The 15,742-nt window shown below is 43.3% G+C and overlaps 1 protein-coding gene across 4 annotated transcripts in view; it reads left to right on the forward strand.

Annotated features, from left to right (window-relative positions):
- NHS (NHS actin remodeling regulator) overlaps positions 1–15,742 on the forward strand; it is a 249,199-nt gene that overhangs the window by 206,424 nt on the left and 27,033 nt on the right. The gene's annotated exons all lie outside the window — the stretch shown is intronic.

The following is a 15,742-nucleotide window of genomic DNA, read 5'->3' on the forward strand; positions in this document are numbered from 1 at the left end:
TTTGTGACTAAGTTTTATTCTCAATATGTTCTTTCATGATGTGTAAGAAAGGGACTTGACTTGCACTAGGGCAGTTTGAATGGCAGGAAGAGCAGATGTGATCCAGGAGGCCTGGGTTAATGAGCATTTTGGGAAGGCAGAGTACATTGGAGATGCTGGAGCTGTAATATGAGAAAAAATACTGTAATACCTTGAATAGCCTTTTAAACACAAGGTGCGCAGTGCTTAAATGGTAGTCTCCTCAAATTCAACCTGCACAAATAGTAATGTGCTTTCTTTTTTCTTCCATAATGTGCATGGAAGTGTGATGCCAGTCTTAGACAACTCCAAAACTGCAAGGTTATAGTCTGGTCCAAATCTTGTGATTTTCTGTAAGTTTCAAGACTTGCCAGAGCAGAGGCTCAGTCACTGGATCAGTATCACTAGCCTGGGTCTAGTAGTGCCATGGGAAAAAGGTGTTCATCCTCTAAATGGATGCCTCGGGATCCCCAGTTCTGGCATGTATTGAAGGCTCAATACTGGTTCTTTGGAGCAGTCCAGGACAGTCCTGTCCTGTCCTGTCTTACATCCTAAGCCTGCCTTTCATAATTTTTCCCTCTTTCAATGTTAGAGAAGTCCAGCAAATACCTGAGAGGAAAGAGGTTCTCCCAGATTTGATAAAATATTTCATCTTGAGTTGTTCTGTCTCAACATATGACTGCCCCTTTCTGCCTTGGCAGTGCCAGGTGTCTATTCATATGAGGCAAAATTTAATAAAAAAGCCTGTAAATTGTACATAAATGTAGCAGAAAGTGTTTAGCCTATTCAAAGGCTGGCTGATGTGTCAGCCTGGTTTACTCTAGTCCCATGCTCTGAATTTGCACTGGGTTTCTACTTACTACAGTTCATGCAGTTTTTCCTCTGCATTTTCTATAGTGCCTCTTCACAACACCTACACTTACTGGTAACTTTTCAGGAATCCGTCTTCTCTGTCCTGATCCTTTCAGTAAGCCTTCTTTGTTTTCCATATCAGTCATCCTGCTCTGGGTTGGCTTTATTGCAGTCTCTGATCCTCTCCAGAGGAAGGTGATTACATGACCTAGTCAGCTTGTGAGTCCCAGGTTATTTCTGGTACCAGCATCATGGTGAAGTCTCCATGGGATTATTGGAAACTTTCTTGGAGTCAGGCAGAGTCCTACCTTGATCTTCTGGCAGCTGTTTAAACAGAGGCACTGTGCAGTTGGTGGTACCTCCAAGAGATGAAATAAACTTTATTTATATTATGAATTGTGGTCTGTGGGCTATCAGAATAGGATTTGGCAAACAAAGCAACCCTGAAGATCTTGGACCCCATGGAAAGGTTTCAGCTTTGCTGGGTGGAAATTTTAACTTCCTGGAAAGAAGTATTTACTCAGTAGGTCAAGTGTGGGAGCTCAAGGGGAGGAAATTGCAGTCAATGAAGCTAGGAGTATAAACTGTAGTGCCCCACACTTTAAAATTCCTTTCATATGGTCTGAATCTAAAAGCTTCTGTTCCCCATAACAAGTCTGAATGAATATACTGAAGCTGATTTTCTTCACAATTCATTTCTGTTTGTGCAAAGGTACGGGACAAAGCTCTGAAAAGAGTGTGACCTTTGACCAGTAAAACTGTGCCAGCCAAAGCCATTGCTACCATTTATCATCATCCTGTACATTTTTGAAGAATATAGGGGTGCAAAGAGTAGACTGACTGCTAAAATGCAGTTCTGCATGGCTGCAGCTGCTTTGCCAGTATAATGTACTGTATAAAGACAAAGGTCATTTTGTTGCATTAAAACCCAAAGAACTTCCATAGTTTGAGAGTGGGAAATGACCCCAGATAACACAGCTGGAGTTAGCTAGACCCTGTATTATTTCCAGAGGGTTGTTGCCTCATGTGCACAATACACTGCCTTGTATTGGTTCATGACCTCCCGACACGGTACTGCACAGGTCCTGCATGCAGTGAGTTGTCAGACTGGGAGATATTATGAATTTGAAGCTTAGGTATAAAATTAGCAGTGTTTGTCATGTTGGTAGAAATAATAGGTTAGAATAAGGTAGGGTAGGACAGAATTAGAATTAGAATTAGAATTAGAATTAGAATTAGAATTAGAATTAGAATAGAACATTTTCAATTGTTAGGGGCCTACCATGATCATGTAGTCCAAGTGGAAGATTGCTAGTCTGAAATGCAGAATGAAACTCTGGTCATCATCAGCTGTAATCTTAAAACCAGTGTTAGGTAGGCACCTGACTAGAAATGTTAGGTACTGCTGAGATATGTATCTGATGGACAGCTAGCCCCAAGTCTCCCTGTTTTCATGATGATAAAGGAGGATTAATTACCTGATTATTTGAGCCCCCATCAGCATGGCTGGGCATGATGACACCTGTAAGGCTGGAAAATTTAGAGCTGTACTTCAGTGGGGCTTCAGCTCATGGCAGGGGGTCTGGGGTGAGTATGGAGTTGGCTGGAGGACGAGACATTTTTCTCCTGTTGGAATGAATGAATCATCACAAACCAGGCAGTGACAGCGCTGTTGCAAAGTTGTGCATTCTGTAGTAGGCAACAAATTAATGTCATTTTTCCCTCAAAATAAAAGAGTTTCTGAATTCAAAAATTGCTTTGGGAATTACGTGAATAAGCTCAGCTTTGGGCACATATCTGTGGTCTCAGGGTTCATGAATGGGGTGAGAAAGGTTTTTCTGCCCACAGTCCTTTTTCAAGGCTTATTTCTGTGAGGGATGCCTGGCACTTTGGTCATCATTGGTTTCTTCTGGCTGCAGTATTTCTGGAGCAACATCATCCTACGCTCACTGAGTGTCCACAGAAGGGCATCAAAGGGGAAGGAAGATGAGTGTCTTTGAGCCACCCCTTTAGCAAATACTTCCCTTAGTCATAAGTTATCGCAGATGTGGCTGTAACTTCAGTAGTGATAGAACTGAAATTTCTTAAAGCCTTGAAAATTATTCCACTGTCCTGTAGACGTATCTGTAAAAAAAGTTGTTGTATGACTCTAAATGAAAATCTTCTAAGTTTAGATATGTTCTTTGACTTGGGCTGAATTTTTGTTGTAGCTTTCCCATACCAGAAGTATGTGTAACAGTTAGCCAAAAGTAGGGGAGTTGTACTAACTGTGCAGAGGTTGCTCTGGCCCTTGTAGAGTGAAGAAGTACTGTGGTATTTTTAAAGTGTTGCTGTTGTGCAATATTACAAAGACACGAGGAATCAGGATGTTAATAGATGGGATAAAAGGATAACCCAAATGAAAAGCATTCAAATGAATCTTTGCCTAACGCCATTTTCGTAGCTAAGTGGTGATTGCAGTTTTAGGTGTTTTTTCTTCCGTGCTGTTGCTCGGAATCCCATTTTTCTGGATGCAATAAAAGTATGTTAAGTATTACAGTACCCAAACTTCAGAAATTCCTGTGTAACAAAAACCTTGCCAAGCAGACCTCACCCTCACTTACTGCGAGAAAAGGTATTACATCCCAGAGGAAATCATTACTTACTAATGTGAATAAACATGAAGATGAAATTATCAAACTGGCAAGTGAGGGAAACAATCTTGATTTATCAGAATTAGCTATATTTAAATGCAGCAGTTAAAAACCCTCAAGTGATAATGAATCTGGCAGATGATAGGTGAATTCTTGTGTCTTCCTGTGCTGTGTGGGTCTGGGCTCTAGTGGGACCAGGCAACCTGGCTCTTTTTTCTATACTGACCATGGCTGGTTAATTCTGAGTAATGAACCACCTGTTTTTTATCCAGTGCAGTGCTTTGGAGCTGCTTGTAAATGGTGAAGGTTGATTGTGCTGTAGGACCCCCTAGTTTTGTGGGTCCGAAACTGCAGTGCAAGCCACGGCTTGGTCTCAAAGGTTTGGAGCATGTCCTAGTGGGGAATAAGGACTACTTTTATCTGTAAGAGTATAACACTAAACAGACCCACCAGAGAGGTATTCCTGGACTAGCACATGAAATGCAGGGCCTGTAATTATATGTGCGAATGCTTAGCATAAAAGGGTGATTTCTGCTCTTACGACACACAAGTAGAAAGACCACAGAAAAGGCTAGGAGGTCCCTGGCAGGACAAGACATGGCTGTTGAAGGCCAGGAGGTAACTTGGATCAGGCCCAGAGCAGGGATGTGCCAGCATATCCACCTATGAGGCCAAACTCCATCCCCAAACAACAGCAGCCCGGGCAACCACGATTGAAAATGCTGTCTCAGTTCTTAGCTTTTCACTGCATATCAACTCTTATATTTTCTCCTCTTTTCTTTTTTTCCTTTTTTTTTTAAGCTCAGCAGCAGAGGTAAGACCTTGTTTTCATATTCTGTGTAACACCCTTATGATACTTTCAACACTACATAGAAATAAGCAGATGGCAGGGAGCTGATCTGTATTTGTATATAAAATGTCTCTGACTTTATGAACAAGATCCATTTTACAAAAAAAAAAAAAACTTGGCTGGGGTGGCTCTCCCTCCGCCTGTGCTGGCAGATGCTATGGGAGTTGATAGGATGTGAGGACCAATTGCCACCTCCCCCCTCCACAGATCCTGCCAGATCAGGGCTGTGCTGTATCCGTGGGTGTCGTCTGCCTTTACTGTTCAGCATGTACAGCATCTCAGCCTCTAGAGCAGTCTGGCACCTCTTCCAGCACTTCCTTTTATTAACACCACTTGGAAAATCCATAGAGAAGAGAAGCAGAGAAGAGAAGGCAGTGAAGTGGGAGCAAGGTAATTAGGGCGAGACCTGATGTCCTGACATGGCTGGAGGGTCCAGAGAAGTCAGGCAGATCCATGACTTAGGAAGGACAGAGTAAGGACAGCAAAATTGCACACCTGGCCCAGCTTATGGTCACGTTTATGAGTGTGTTTATCCCTTCCTTCATAAAAATGAATATATTTTGTTCAGTTTCTCAGGCAATGCTTCACCTTTTGAGTTAAAACTCACCTTATGCCTTGGAAGCTTGCCTGTCCGTGACCCAATTTTATTTACTTTGTCATTAAATGTATTCAATGACTAAATGTGAGAACTGATCCATAGCTTTGCAGACTCCCTTCTGTTTCCAAGTAGGGAGCCCTGCTCCCACATAAAGATGGTGTCTCCCGTCTTGATGCCTGGTGTGACAGAACATGTCAGCTCCTCACAGTCTGTCTTCTCATGGTCCTTCCACAGTGAACAGAGGGGGATAGGTGCTGCTAGACAACTCTTCAGATCTCTGTGAGGCACATTTGTACTCAAAATCAGTGAGGAGCCTATCTGTTAGCTACAGAAATTCTCCAGGGAGACAAATCTCCCCTGAGGAAAGTTACTTTTGTGATTATTTTCCATTGTCTGCTTCTTTATGCTTGGAAATATTGTCATCTTTGCTCATCGTGAATAAATCTGAGTGTCCCAGGAGTGCCCTCCGCCCTGGTTCACCATTCCACTTGATACATGATACATTAAGGTCAAACACTGTTTGCTACTCAGTGGCCCCATTTTTAACTTACACTTTCTGCATGATAACTTTAATGACAATTCTTCCTTCTCCCAATGCCCTTCTCCCTGCTCTCCTTTGTTCCTTGCCTTATTCCTTTCCTGAAAGTATTTCCTAGTTTAATTTCTTTTCCTGTGGATTTTTTTTGAAGAAGCTTATTTCCTGCAGATTAGTTTCATTTAATTTTCATCACTCCTTACAGCTGAGAGTTTGAAGACTTCCTGCCCAGTGTTGCTGTCAGTGCAGTCATTCCACAGTGGTATTTGATAGTTGCCAGTAGGTGTTGACACCTGACATTTCTGCTCTGGTTTTGACTGGATGCAATGAAATGTAGCCATTTCAGCCGTGCCTTCTGGCCTTTCTTCTTCATGTACAGTCCTTGGGACATGGTCATAATAAAATGTCTGCCCACAGTTAAAAGGTAATCGTTTTATATGTACATTAAGGGAGCAATTGTTTGCCACTCTGTGTATTTGCAGTGCTAAAGCCAACGTGTTGAAAGTTGCCTTGTACTGGGTCTGATGCATGCACAAAGACAGAGGAGTTACAAGAAGTGGAGACACAGGAGTGCAAGAATTAGCTGTTTGCAGCTATGTTCTGGATGACAGCTCTCACCAGAGAGTGGTCCACACCCCTGCAGCATCTGACAAACCCTGTAGCTCTTCAGCACATGTGGCTTTTCAGAAACCCCATCAGAACTCAATTAGGTTTTGTGCATGAATATGTGGCTTAATAGTATAAATGTGAGTACAAACAATAGTATATGGTTTGGACTCATAAAACCATATTAGCCATAACAATGAAGCCTAGCGTGTGTTATGATCTTTATGAACATCCTATGAGACTTTAAAAGAAGTAAATGCTTTAAAATTTATTTTAGCTTAAATGTCTTCAAGCTGCATTTTATGTACTAGTTGCAATTGGCTGTGATGTCTCACTTCAAAGTGAGAGATAGTGGGTCAGCGTGAGCCATGGGGGCTCCCCAGCTGGCATGGTTACAGCTTTGCACCTCTGCAGGGACATCCAAGGGGATACCAATGTTCACCTCCTGGTTAAATTTGCAATCTGGCATTTGCCATTTGAGGCTTGTGGACCATTTGATGTAAGCAAGGGCTTGAAATGAAGTAGAAAAAAACAGTGCAAGTCTGCAGAAAAAATATTAGTGCCTAAGGTGAGTAAGCTGAGAACATGTTATTCAAATAATAACAACAGTGGGAAGATAATTTATCTTGACGTAAGTTATTCATCCTGCAGTCTAGATACACAACATCACTGACAGAGTTTCCAAATGTTATCTGGATGGGTTTCTTTAAAAAGTAATCCAGTGTATCTTGGTGTCTTTGTCTAGAAAGTCTTTTTGTCTGTGTATAGAAAGTACTGTAAGTAATACAGGCCATTCCATATATTGTAACATGTCCATGTTTTATGGATTAAGGGCTAATTTCGAACCCAAAAAGCCTGGAGAGGAGAGGCTGCAATTCCTGGGAAAGAGCTGGAGCTCTGGCAGTGAGCGGTGCTGGAACATGTCCTTGGCATCACAGGGTGGGTAGAGGGCAGTCACAAGAATTCTAAAGGTTGCCTAAATCCTAATCAGGTTTCTTCACTTAAAACAATTCCTTTGAGAAAGTATAGAAGGGGCAGGAATCCTTATTTGCAGGCAGTTCTCCTTCCCCTTACAAAACAAAAAGAACTGTGTTCACTGTTGTCTCAACAAATGAAACTCTGCAGTTCAGCTGGCCCTGCTCTCAGTGTGCTTCTCTGAACTCTTAACATCCCAGTTAGCTGTAATGTTTTACACAAACATCCCATCAGAAGTGGGACTGGAGAAGGACAGTGTGGAAATAGGAGCCTCCTCCTGGTCCAGAGCAATCTGGTCTACCAAAAGGTGTTCCTGCCCATGGAAGGGAGTTGGAACTAGGTGATCTCTAAGGTCACTTCCAGCCCAGCCCAGTCTGTGGTTCTGTGATTTGTGGGCTGATTCAGATGGTTGTCTGAAACTGGGCTTCAAGGAAACGGCTTGGGAGGCCAGAGCCAGACCAAACATCTGAGGGGGCTGGTAATGGGGGGCTTGGGTATTCACTGAGACTGGGGAAGAGTTTTACTGAAAGAACCCAGAGGAGCTACACCATGAACTGGTTGTATCTGTAACTGCACCCCTGTGCCCAGCCAGATCTGGGCCACCATCAGGGTGGCTCCAGAGAAAACCTGTAGAGGAGTGTGTGGGATTTTTGTTGCCTGTCCCAAGAAACACACTGCCTTACCATTCCAGGGAGGAAGCTATTCAGAGATAGGGATAGAGAGACACAGCCAGGTCTTTCAGTGCCACTGCAGAACAGACTTACGGAGCTGCAAGAGCAGCAAGAATATATCTCCAGAGGAAGAAAAAAAAGAGTTGCCTTTGGTCCCCCTGAGATGCTTGATTTTCTGTCTTCCCCTGAAGGGCTGTGAGTAATTTGAAGGGACATGTTGTAGTAGTATTTACATACATAGTATTGCACAGTATTTACTAAATGGAATTGGAAGAAACTGTTGCTACTTACCTCCACTTGCAGTTAAGTGGCATCCAAGGCATCTAGCCAAGCAAACTGAAAAAGACTGATGGGGAGGAAGAAGTGTGAAATATGAGCCACCATCTCTGCTCCTAACACATGGCTTGTTGTTCCTGACTCTTGGGAGTTTGATTCCTCAGCCTACAGGCAGTGCCAGTGGAAGGGAAGGAGGGTCCTGCTCATTCGTTTTCAGTGCAAACTGGCATCTTTGATGCTAAATGCTGTTTCTCAGGGTTTACCTGCTGAGAAGGTACAGAGACTAAGTCTTAGAGCTTAGATGGAAGGTTGTAGTTTTTGAAAATTTCAAACAGAAAGCAGAAATACATTTGCTGTACTTGGAATAAGTGATCTGAATCTTATCTCCCAATATGGCAAGCACAGCATATTCTTTGTTGAGTGTCATCTTCCAGTGTGCTTTTTCAAGGTTCATGGTGTTCTACTGGTGGTCTCTAGGTTCACAAATGTGGAGAGATTGTTCATATTGCAGATGCTGATGTGGAAATAGGTGCTGCAATGACCAAGTCTCTGCTATTCTTGAAAAGAGAATGCTCAGCATAGACTCAAAAGGCTATTACTTGAAAACGACCACTTTAGGTGCAAATGTTCAGACAGAAATATGCGGGGGAATTGAATGTTTTCAGTAGAAGAATAGGCAGGATACCCTAAAACTGCTGCCAAAAACCAGTTTGACCTACCTTAAAATTGTCTATAGGATGGGATTTCTTTTTCACGAGATTGTGAAGGTAAGCATTAACTAAGGTAGGTAGAATAGTAAATGAATTTTGTAAAGCTTTGTTCTTGAGTGCTGGCATGTGAAATCAAGGTGACTGATCTGAGAGCACCATCACAGTGAACAGCACACTTCTCTGTGATAAAAGGGAGAGCATTATGGTGACCTGCTGGAGCAACTCGGGCAAGCTTAGTAGTGATTTGGGCTGAGTAAGTACAGGGGAAAAATAGCAGAGCAGTGAGAGAGAATTGCAAAGGATATCTGAAAGCATGCTTACAAAGTGTGTTATCAAGACCATACACTACACTGCTGGAGATAAGAGACTTTATCTTGCTGCGTATCCAGAGTGGGAGTAATGTGAAGGGTCAACACGGGAAGAAATCTGTGTTGACAAGCACTGAAAGTGTGTCAAATTGAAAGAAGTGTTTTCAACTAATTAAGCATGTAGGACTGAAAGGGCTCTCTTGGGACATTGATTTCAGTTATATGCTCTGGAGTGTGTATGTACACAAACACATAGACGTGTGCATATGTGGGATGTCCCTACTGTAACAGTCCATCCTTACCATTAGGTCCAGTAACCTTAAAATAGTTCTGGTTTGGGTTTTTCTCCACCACTGTTTATACCTTCACTATTTTACTGGCTAGTTAGCTCTTTGTTTTCTCATTGAGCATGGTAGCAATCTGAATTGAATATGAAATTAATATTCCTGCAGAATAGTTGACCTAACAGCAGCCTTAAGTTTGCCAGGCAGGACTGCCATGTTGTCTGCCTTTTTTACCATTACCCTGCAGGGCACTCTTGGAGGCTGTGTAAAGCACAGACCTGAGAACAGGAATGAAAGAAAAGGAAGAAATTTCTGGCTATAGAAACTTCACAGGAATGAAGGCTTGAACATATAAAGTACTCTGTATTTCTAAGAGGTTATTGTCTGTCCTGCAGTGACAGCTTTGAAATACTTTGAAATATGAAGTTCCATTCTGGCCACTGTAACATATTTGACAGAGTTAGGAAAAGCAGTTTAAAATATGTTCAAACACCACCAGCAGTGATTGAAAGCAGCAAAGCCAAGAATGGGATTAGTATGTGGTACTCTTCACGTAAGTGCATATTGCTTAACAGCCTAATCTTCTTACGTGTATAAGAACCACACACCTCCCAGCCCTCTTGAATTATTGTTGTGCCAGTCAACCAAACATCAGGTAAATGCAAAATTCAAGGATCTGCTCATGGAAATGACATCCAAATCACATGCTTTCCAGTATCTTAATCTCTCCTGCTACCTGAATGCCAAATATGGATGCGGTTTTGTCCACTTGCCCTTTTTTCTCCTGAATAGCTGTTATTTCCATGTGTAGCATAATGCAAGGCAGAGAAATGCCACAGGGATGTGCTAAGAAACTGTGATTGAAACGTGAGAGGTTTCACTGTATTGACAGGAAATAAAACAATACAAAGAGCATAAAAGATTGTGGTCTTTCTCAACAGATTCTGCTGTCAGTTAGTTTTCTGCCTTTTTGCTTGAGTTTGAAAAATTTGCTAAATTGTCTGTCCATGAGTGCAGAACAGAATAATAATTGTACTCATGCTGTTGCCCACATGTAGCTAAAGACTTAACTTGTTTTGTCATGTCTCCCCTCCTGTTTTACTGGAGGGCAGCTGCAGCCTGCATAGACACAGTTGTGCTGGCTTTGATTTGCATGTGCAAATGCCAGTGGCAGGGCAGATGTGGTGATCCAGGCTTCAGGTCCAGACCAGTTGCCCAAACGATCTCTTGGGGTCTGTGTCACGGGAGCTTTTCACTCATATCCATCCTGGACTCAGGTTGCACAACACAAAAACTCTTCAGAAACAATTTGGATTTCTGCCCTGATAATAGCAATAAGAAAAAATGATGCACAAGGCCATTACAAACCATTTTCCAATTGTTAATAAACATGGGACAGGAAAGTAGCTCATCCAAACAGCTACTCACAGTTCCTGTTGGTGGGGTTTGCCATTGGCAAATAGGGAAATGTCTGGGTGCATGCATGGTTGGGAGGAAGCACAATTGTTGAAAACAGAGTGATTGTCCCACCTTCGAGGAGCTCCAGGCTCCAGTGTCCCTGCTGGGTAAGCCCCGGCACCCTCTTTGACATCACTGTGAAGCAGCAGCCACAGAGGGAGCTGCTTTGAAAGGACTGAGCTTGCTGATGGATGTGGGACATGAACAGCAAAGAAGCAACTCTAGATTTTTACCAGTGTTGTAGGCTTAAAGCCCCTGGGTGCTCCAGTGGAGACACAAGTACATTGGGGGAAGAGTACATTCAAGATATACAGGACTATAAATAAAATTCACATCAGAGTCAGCATTTGCCTCAATGAAACATTTATGCACTAAATTGCACGATGAAGTTGGATGTGCTGCCAGGCTGCCTAGTCTTTGAGATAATCTGGTCTTCCTCAGAATTAATTTTCTTGCAATGTGTTGCACACAAACACAGCAGGCAGTAACTCACTGCTGATCTGGGCAGCAGCTGAGGAAGAGTCTGATCACGTTGAATTCTGCTGCTGCTGGCATAGGCCTATTTATGCAAAGCTGGATGAACATCCAGCTTTCTTATGACATTGGATCACACAACAAAAAAAAGTCACAATTTTTACATGAAATAGCTAGAAAAAATGGCATATGCTAAAATGACAGGTCAACCACCCTAACACTAGAGAAGAAGGGCTTTCCTAAGCAGAGCCTGGCATGGTGCTGCTGGCCACAGAAACCTTTGGGTGCATCCTACACCCCTGCAGCAGGGTGTGTAAAGAGGTGGAGTTTCACTAAGTGCACAGCCCACAGCACCTCTGCCACCTGCAAAGGGCTTGGGTCATTACAGCATGTCTTAAGCCTAACTGGGCTCTGGAATAGGCTTATTTTCTAGTCTGATCCTTTTTAATTTGGGGTTTTGTCTTTTGAAACCTGGATACTTTAATAAGGATTTGGCAGCTGCCGGTTCAGCTTTGCCTGTGCAGAATTCAGGGCTGACAGTTCTGGGCTCTGGCCCTTAACATGTAGGCAGCTTCCTCACTCGCTGCTCCAATTCCCTCCAGGCTGCACACTTTTTCACACCTTACAACAAATCACGTTTTCTCTCTGAACCAGGAAACATAGGAAATTATCTTTTTTTCTTTCTTCCCCTGACAGCTAATAGCAACTATAATACAGATAGAAATAATAGAAAGTTGAGAAACAGAAGGAGCTAGGAAGGGGGGAGGCAAGCATCTAGAGAAGCAGACAGAGTTGGGGGGGAAACCCCTGGATCTATGAAATAAATAGAGCAGAAATCTTTCTTGCTTGGCCTTTGTGGTGTTATTATTAGAACAACCACGCCTGAGTGCACTAAAGCCGCACAACCTTCAAGCATCCACATCCAGCTCTGCTGTGGCAGGATCCTTTTTCTGCTTGGCTAAAGGAGGGAGAGGATGAGAGGATGTGAAGATGAGAAGGATCTGTAAATGATAAATATGATCAACTTCAATAAAACAGCCATTTAGAAATCTTCAAAAATCTTCTCATGAGAAGAGCCATTAGTGTATGTCTGTTTGACATTGGTTGTTCGGAAACCAGCCAGTGTTAATGGATCCACAGAATGGAATGGAGAATCCATTTAAATGGTCTCTTGTCATTTTGTCATCCCACAAGACAAAAAAACCCAATTACTTTAACTCAGGAATGAAATGAAGTGATAGTTTATATGATTCACTTGTACAGTCTAAACTGATTAAAGCGCACACTAAAAATATATTAACAGTCTATATCTGATGCCTGAAATGCAGCATTTGCTATCTCTGTATAGGCGTTTTTTCTCATTCATGTCCAGCTGTTAATCGTTTAAAGGCTGTGGCTTTACAGTTTCTATATTGCTTTATTTATTATGCATGTTACAATGATGCTGAGGGGCTACAGCCACACGCAGGCTCGGCATTGTAAAAACAGCCTGCAGTGTAAAACACTGAGTAAAGGAAGTGCTGGCTGAAAGAGATACCTTATCCTCATTGCACAGAATGGAAGCATAGGGAGTCTTAATATTTAACGCCAGCTCCTAGCAGAAGCATTTGGTGAAGCTTTGACTGCACATTTCTTCTAGATCTCAGCCCAGTGGTCTTTATATGCTGAATTACCCTGCCACAGGGTTGTCTTTTTTCTTTTAGTGGAAGTAAGAGATTCAGTCCTGTGAAGAAAATTAGATGTTCAGTAGTCCTTAAAGCTCACAGTCCACTCCTGTGTTTTCATCCTCTGGCTTCAGCTCCCAGCAATGCTGCCCAGTTCCCAGAGGCCATCAGCAAGAGCCAGGCAAAATGTCATTGCAGAAGAACAGGCAATGTGCAAAGGACAGGGAAGGACATGCAAAGGACAGTGTGCAAGGAATGAAATGGAAGCAGGTCCCTCTTTTGTGGCAGGCTTTTATTCACTGGTTAGCTTTTTCCCTCTCTCTCCTTTCCAGGAGTTTTTTTCAGAGCTTTGCTGCTCTGAGGTTGGGATGCTGTTCCTCAAACATCCAGACTAATTGCATTCATTGTGGGTTTATACTTACTTATCCTTGGGCCAGCATTGTCCTCCACCCTACTCAGCACTGCTCCCTCCCTCTGAGCTTCCTCCCCACGGCAGGCTGAGAACATTCATCCCCCTGCAGCTTTTTTTGCCAGCACTTCTAGTTTCTATTCTGGATCTCCTAGAAAATCCACTCCAGCTTTGGAATATTTTAAAGGATTGGTCAGTTCAGTGAGTATTCTGCAATATTTCTGCTTTCTTGGTATCAGGGGGAGTATATTCCCTGTTACCATGAACCAGAGATCCTGCAGGGAAAGGTGAGAAGACATGGATGGGTGCTGGCTCGGGCCATGGCACAGAGTACTGTAAGCTTCTTAATGCCCTATCATTTGAAGACAAGCAATGTATTTGTGGGTTTTCTCCTAGGACAGCACCATGCACAGCTCTGTGAGGTCTGCTGGCTAAGGGAGACTTGCTGGGTGGCTAAGAGGTCATGCTATTTTATCTGTCAACAGCAATGTGTGTCTACAACAGTAGGTGTGTAGCAGAGCTTGCATGAACTTGGTTTCATTTTTAAGTCTCACACAAAGTGTATTAATCCAACTCCTACTCTTACTTGTAAAACACTGTTGCCAAGGCCAAAAGAGCTTTCTGCAAGCTAAATTTTGCAGCAAAATCTATTCTAGTCTTATGAAATGTCTGAAAATTTCGTAAGTAGGTAAAACTTTCCACTTACTGATATTCATCACAGACAACTACTAGCGCTTCAGTCTAGACAGATTTTTCTGGGAATAGGAAGGAACTGCTTGTGCCTGCCTTTTCATTAGCCTCCAGGGTACAATTTGTGATCATGAATATCACATGCCCTCGGCAATACGAAGAATGGGTGGGGTATCATTACTGTTGCTTACAAATTTTTGTCTTGAGCTGAGATTCCCAAGGAGGAAGTGTGGCTCAGAACAGGATCGGGACAAGTTGCTTTGTGTCTCAGTACCTTGTATGTAAAACAGGCGTTACCTTCAAGGGCTAAAGGAGATATAAAATCCACTCGTGCGAGTGAGGTATTTCCCTACTGCAGTGGTAACAGACAGACAGGCCATCAAAAGCTCCGCCTGCAATTTGGCAATATTATGTTTTTGCAATGTGAAAAATTTAATTAGTAAATCCTCATGATGAACAAGCACTGACAGGTTGCCATCATTCATCCTACTACCTTCCTCCACTATCATTTTTTTCTCCCCCGGTGCCATTCCTTGCACTGACACTGTGCCAGTTGCATGGAGCAGCACTACAAATGTGCTGAAAAATGAGTGAAACCCCACTGCAAAAATCCACTGAGAAGCAAAGCAAGGCTCCTTACCGGACAGAGTTTGGGGTCCCTTCGTTGTTGCTGAAGCTCTGAGAACCTGAACATCAGCTGGTCTGTTCATCATATTATACCACCACTTCCATCATGACACCTGCAAATTTTGGTGAACTCTTGGGGTGTTTTTCTAATCAAAGAAATGGATAGTCTCTCATCATCCCACACATGGCAGGATGGTTCCTAGGTTTCTCCTCTTCTGTCTGCTCCCCACTTCTTCTCCAACTGTACTTTCCCAATTCTTTCTCTGTACAAAGCACTGGTATGCCTTCAGGCTGAGTGAATGTTGTTTTGCATTAATGAAAAACCAGAAAGACCAAAGAGAGCTCTCTGGCTCTCCACCAGAGAGCCATTCTCCGCCATGATGCACTGGCTATCCCTCAAAAGAGGGTAAGAGAATACAAAAGCAGGAATGTAGGTGAGAGCCCTGAAATGTGCAGAGGAGAGGAGCACATGGCCAGGGCAGGGACCTGCCTGAGGCACACTGGCTCTTTGGCTGCTGACTGGGAAGGGAAGCCCAGGAGGTACCTCCTGTGCATGAGGGTGCCTGCCTGTGTCACACTGTGCTGTCCTGTGAGCAAAACAGCTGCAGCAGCTCCGTGGCGTTAGACCAGAGACTGTCTGTATCGATGCCTGTGCTAGAAGGATCAATCCCAGTGCTATACCTGAGGATGTGCCACCTGCTCTGCTGCATTACGTGGGCTGAGGATGAGCCTGCTCCCTGCTGCTGGCTGGGGCAGAGTGCTGGCATCTCCTATGGCCCTCCACTCCTGCTTTGGCCCTTGGAAAGCTACCTACCGTGTACACTGAGGCTGGGCATAGTCTATGGGACTCCCATGAGTCCCACCACTCCTGAGAAATTCTCTCAAACCTTTACTGGACTTGATTAATATAATTTTCAGAGGCAGACTTCTGGGATTTTGCTTTAGAGGAACTGAAGTGTTCCTGTCCCTCAGAAGTCCCTGTTTATTAAAGGAACCTCTTTTGATAGGTGACAGTTAAAGTCTCTCAGCAGGGCAAGCAGTTAATCTCAGTTGTTACGCCCTGGAAGGCAGTGAACTGGCAACCTGCGTCAGAAACTAGTTGTG

This window comes from Corvus cornix, chromosome 1 (assembly GCF_000738735.6).
Source record: "Corvus cornix cornix isolate S_Up_H32 chromosome 1, ASM73873v5, whole genome shotgun sequence".
In the NCBI taxonomy this organism is placed as follows: Eukaryota; Metazoa; Chordata; class Aves; order Passeriformes; family Corvidae; genus Corvus; species Corvus cornix.